Raw genomic sequence first — 6,000 nt, forward strand, 5'->3', positions numbered from 1 at the left:
AGACCTCCTCCCTCTCTCCCTCTCACGCACACACTAATACAGACCTCCTCCCTCTCTCTCTCTCACACACACGCTAATACAGACCTCCTCCCTCTCTCCCTCTCACGCACACACTAATACAGACCTCCTCCCTCTCTCCCTCACGCACACGCTAATACAGACCTCCTCCCTCTCTCTCACTCACACACTAATACATCCTCCCTCTCTCTCAAACACACGCTAATACAGACCTCCTCCCCCTCATTCACACATATGCAAATACAGACCTCCTCCTTCCTTCTCTCTCTCATACACATGCAAATACAGACCTCCTCCCTCTCATTCACGCACATGCTAATACAGACCTCCTCCCTCTCACTCACGCACATGTTAATACAGACCTCCTCCCTCTCACTCACACACACACACACACTAACACAGACCTCTTCCCTTTCTCTCACTCACGAACATGCTAATACAGACCTCTCTCTCTCTCGCTCACACACAGGCTAATACAGATCTCCGCCCTCTTTCTTGCTCACACACATGCAAATACAGACCTCCTCCCTCACTCTCTCAAACACGCACACATGCTAATACAGACCACCTCTCCCTCACTCATGCACTCGCTAATACATACCTCCTCCGTCCCTCACACACACTTTAGTACAGACCACCTCCCTCCCTCACGCTCAAACGCAAAGAGACCTCCTCTGTCATGCACACACTAGTACAGACCTCCTCCCTCCCTCGTCCGCTCACGCACGCGCACACAGAACCCTAATCTCGCTCACACACACGCACGTTTACAGAAATCCCCTCCAATATATATATAAGAACCCCTCCCCCCCACACACATGGGTACATAGAAACCCCACTTTCTCGCTCACAAACACATGGGTTTACAGGAACATTCATCCCCCACCCTTCTCTCACACATACGGGTCATTAGACTCTGGCATGGTACCAGAGGACTATAAAATTGCAAATATCACTCCACTCTTTATGAAAGGACAAAGTCAGTGTGGTTTCCTTCAGGGAAAATCTTGCCTGACAAACCTGTTGGAATTCTTTGAGATTACATGTAGGATAGATAAAGGGGATGCAGTGGAGATTGTATATTTGGACTTTCAGAAGGCCTTTGACGAGGTTCCACACATAAGACTGCTTACCAAGTTAAGAGCCCGTGGTATTTTCGGAAAATACTGACATGGTTTAGAGCATTGGCTGATTGGTAGGAGGCAGCCAGTGGGAATACAAGGATCCTTTCTTCATTACCAGTGGTATTCCACAGGGGTCAGAGTTAGGACCACATCTTTTTATGCTGTTTATCAATGATTTGATTATGGACTAGATGGCTCTGTTGCCAAGTTTGCAGATGATACGAAGATTGGTGGAGGGGCATGTAGTGTTGAGGAAACAGGTAGACTGCAGAACGACTCAGATTAGAAGATTAGGCAAAAGAGCTGCAAATGAAATACAATATTGGAAAATGTACTGTCATGCACTTTGGTGGAAGAAATAAATGAGCAGACTATTTTCTAAATGGGGAGAAAATCCAGAAATCTGAGGTGCAAAGGGATTTCGGAGTCCTTGTGCAGAGCATCCTGAAGGTTAACTTGCAGGCTGAGTCGGTGGTGAATAAGGCAAATGCCATGTTAGCATTCATTTCAAGAGGTCTAGAGTACAAGAGCAGGGATGTGATGCTGAGGCTTTCTAAGGCACTGGTGATGCCTCACCTTGAGTATTGTGAACAGTTTTGGGCTCCTTATTTTAAGAGATGTGCTGGCATTGGATAGGGTTCAGAGGAGGTTCACAAGTATGATTCCAGGAATGAAAGGGTTATCATAGGAGGAACATTTGATGGCTCTGGGTCTGTACTCACTGGAATTTAGAAGGATTGGGGGTGGGGGGGGGGGTTTCTCATTGAAACCTTTGAATGTTGAATGGCCTGGACAGAGTAGATGTGGAAAGGATGTTTCCCATGGTGGGGGAGTCTAGGACAAGAGGGCACAGCCTCAGGATAGAGGGGTGTCCATTTAAAACAGAAATGTGGAGAAATTTCTTCGGCCAGAGGGTGGTGAAGTTGTGGAATTTGTTGCCACATGCAGCTGTGGAGGCCAGGTGATGCACCATCAATAACTCACGCTGAGACTTAGGAAGCGAGATATCGGCTTTTATTGACTGGAAGAATAAACAACACTACATCCTGGGGAAAATGAGGGAGAGCAGCAGCCCACAGTCGCCTTTATACAGGGGTCTGTGGGAGGAGCCACAGGAGCAGTCAGACAGGTATATCTAGTTCACCACACCAGGTCGTTGGGTGTGCTTAAGGCAGAGACTGATAGGTACTTATTTGGACACAGCATCAAAGGTTACGGGAAGAAGGCCAGAGAGTGGAGCTGAAGAGGGGAAAAAAGGATCAGCCATGATTGAATGGCAGAACAGACAGTTCTGGTATACAGACCCCCCCCTCTCACATAGAAGTAACCTCATTGGAAGCCCCGGTTTTCTGAAGCTGGAGCTTGGCCATCTGGCAAAGAGAACCCCACTCTTCTCGGTCACACACACAGTTATGTAGGATCTCATTCTCTCTCTCACGCACACGGGCATATAGACACCCCTCACTTTCTCATACACACGGGTATCCAGAACTCACTCTCAGTCACACACGCGCGCGATTTTGCAGGCTACACTCCGCCGCGCTCTCTCTCTCCCTCACAGGTACGCAGTCCCTCTCCCTTCCACACATGGCTATACAGAACCCCACTTTCTCCGTCGCACACCGGTATATATGTCTCTCTCACACACACTATATCTCCTCTCTCTCTTTCACGCGCGCACACCCAGTTCTAATACAGGGTCTAACACAGATTCTCTCTCACATACAAGTAGCTTTCGTTGGAAGCCCTGGTTTACCGAAGTCGGGGCTCGCTACCCCTGGCCAACCGGACCGATTCGATGACGGCTCCTCGACGTGGTGACCACCCCACCGCCAGCCCGGCATCCAGAGAACCGTCTCAAGGCCACCTATAACGGGACTCGATGTTCCCGCCCAACAACAGCCCCACCGGACTTACCAGAGCTGCAGATATGGTCAAGTTCAGCCTCGCTGGAAGCTCACGGCGTTCAATAATGTGAAAACGGCCAAGCAATTGAGTCTCAGTCACATTCGTTCAGCTCACCCTCTGGTCCCAAACCGTTAGAGGAGCGCAGCGGATTCTGGATCTGCGCTTGTTTTCATTTCCATAGAAAGTTGCCCGGATTCTTGGCGGAGGGGGGCGGGGTATGAGGGTTGGGTAGTTGGGGAAGGGTGGGCTGTAAGTTTGATAAGAGGATAGGGGTGGATAAAAAGGACCTCGGTGCAGGCTACAAGTGCGATTCCTTAATCAAACTTCCCTCCCCACCGCCGAACGCAGAAGGTTCCGGACCGATTCCGCAACAGCAATAACAAAGGAGACCCCATCAACCCCTCCCCCAGCCTCTGCACTCACCTCCCGCACCGCCTGTTCCCTTCACTTCCTGGGTGCAGCTCCAGCCGCTGCCCGTTGCCTGTGCACCGTGGGTTCTCCTCGAAAGCAGTCGCCCAACCCCGAATCAAGAAGCCAGTCCCTACGACAACGCCGTTTCATTCATCATATCATTAACACGGCGTAGTACCCGCTCACTCCGACACCTCCATAAACGTAAACACACCGCCGGCAGAAGATCAACTGTCGTGTATAAATATCAGGGAAATAAATTATATACATACAAATTATATTACATACATAAATTATGTATATGTACACCAACTCCTAAATGTAGCGAATAACAGCTGCAAAATATCTAAAACAGAAAATCTGCAGATGCTGCAAATTTGAGCAATATGCAAATGCAAATTTATGCAATATCCAAATGCAGGAGGAACTCAGCAGATTCCTGCCGAAGGGTCTCGGCCCGAAATGTCGGCTGTATTCTTTTCCATGGATGTTGCCTGGCCTGCTGAGTTCCTCCAGCATTTTGTGTGTGCTTCAGGAAATATCTATCGTACTTCAAACTGTTTTTGTATATTAGCTATCTCCAACTTGTACAAATGCAAGGTAACGTCATCACTTGCAATGCCAAAATAGATTCCCATCAACAGGGATGTGTTCGGGCATGGAGATACATTAATCTAATAGGTACTGTACACAATTAAAAAAAGTCAGAACTCAAGTCTCTGCTTCCAAGATTTAATTTCCTCATGCTGCCCCTTATCTATCCACTCCAACCGTGGACTTCACCACACCTCTTATTTTTCTAATGAAAATTATTAGAAAGACCAGAGGCTTGATCTCCAAATAGCATGTATCATGACCGCTCCCTCAAGAATGTACAGGTTGATTTTTCACTGGCAGATAGGAACAAAGACCAAGATTACACTCAGGGCTCCAGTGTTCCTCATCTACTCAAACCATCTTGCAATAGAGATAATCACACTGCCTTCCTGATGCCTGTTGCACCGATACGTCAACATTCAGGGCACCCGAAGTCACTCTGAACATCAACATTTCCAATTTTCTCATCATTTAGAACATACTCAGCCTTTCTAAGATATCACTAGTGGGAAAGTTATTGGAAGATATTCTGTATGAGTATTTGGATTGACATGGACTGATTAGGGATAGTCAGCATGGCTTTGTGTGTGGTAGTGAATGTCTAATAAATCTTATAGAGTTCATCATGGAAGTTACCAAGAAAGTTGATAAAGGCAAGGCAGTAGGTGTTGTCTACATGGACTTTAGCAAAGCCTTTGATAAGGTCCTGCATGGGAGGTTGGTCAAGAGTGTTCAGTTGGCCAGCATTCAAGATGAGATAGTAAATTGGATTGGACATTGCCTTTGTGGGAGGAGCTAGATAATGGGAGTAGATGATTGCCTCTCTGACTGCCTATAACTAGCGGAGTGCCGTAGGGATCAGTGCTGGGTCCATTGTTGTTTCCCATCTATATCAACGATCTGGATGATAATGTAATAAAATGGATCAGTGGGTTTGCAGATGGTATCAAGATTGGGATTGTAGTGGAGAGCAAGGAAGACTATCAAACCTTGCAGCAGGATCTGGACCAGCTGGAAAAATGGGCTGAAAAATGCCAGTTTGAATTTAATGCTGACAAGTGCGAGGTTTTGCACTTTGGTAGGACCAATGAGGATAGGTCTTGCACTCTGAACAGTAGGGTACTGGGGAGTGATGCCCAAAAATTCCAAAGGACTTTGGAAATACATAATTCATTGAAAGTAGCTTCACATATAGATAGGGTAGTAAGGAAAGCTTTTGGCACATTGGACAACGTATTGAGTACAGGAGATGGGATGTTATGTTGAAGTTGTACAAGACATTGGTGAGGTCTAATTTGGAGTATTGTGTGCAGCTTTGGTCACCTACCTACAGGAAGGATGCAAGTAACATTGAAAGAGTACAGAGAAAATTTACAAGAATAACACAAGAAATTTAAAATTTACCTCAAACAGTCTAACAGGAGGAGGTCATCACTTCCCTGGCTGTAGAGCCTATATAAAGCCTAATAGATACTCCTTATAGAGCCTAATGGCTGAGGGTAAGAATGACCTCATATAGAACTCTTTGAAGCAGCAATCTAATTAGGATTAGATTTAGTCCTAATCTATGACTAAAAGTGCTTCTCTGCTCTGGCATGCAGAGGGTGAGAATCATTGTCCAGAATTGCCAGGATTTTCCGGAGGGTCCTTTGTTCTACCGCAGCCTCCAGTGTGTCCAGTTTGACTCCTACAACAGAGCCAGCCTTTCTATATGATTGCACTTGAAGTCAGTTTGAGCAAAAGAAAAACAAGTCCAAAACACTGTAAACTAAAATAAAGGCAGCACTGAGGATATGAAAACTAAAGTGAACAACAAATTAGATAAAGGGATTAGTCCATCATGATGTAGTGGCAGACATTTAAGAGAATGTTTCAAAATACACAAATGGACACACATTGAGAAAGAGGTGTTCCAATGGAATCTGCAGTTAAATAAATAAAG

General features: G+C 46.2%; 1 protein-coding gene across 7 annotated transcripts in view; it reads right to left on the reverse strand.

Moving 5' to 3' along the window:
- The window catches only part of LOC140716780 (CMP-N-acetylneuraminate-beta-galactosamide-alpha-2,3-sialyltransferase 4-like), a 295,770-nt gene extending 292,092 nt beyond the window's left edge, over window positions 1–3,678 (reverse strand). The window contains exon 1 of one of the 7 annotated variants that reach the window (XM_073029671.1): window positions 3,060–3,431. The gene's annotated coding sequence lies outside the window, so the exon portion shown is untranslated. Of the gene's footprint in view, window positions 1–3,059; window positions 3,435–3,473 lie in introns of those variants that run through there. The other 6 variants (XM_073029669.1, XM_073029673.1, XM_073029674.1 and 3 more) reach the window with 6 other exon arrangements.
- Window positions 3,679–6,000: the final 2,322 nt, after the last annotated feature.

The sequence above is a fragment of the Hemitrygon akajei genome, chromosome 26, assembly GCF_048418815.1.
Source record: "Hemitrygon akajei chromosome 26, sHemAka1.3, whole genome shotgun sequence".
Lineage (NCBI taxonomy): Eukaryota > Metazoa > Chordata > Chondrichthyes > Myliobatiformes > Dasyatidae > Hemitrygon > Hemitrygon akajei.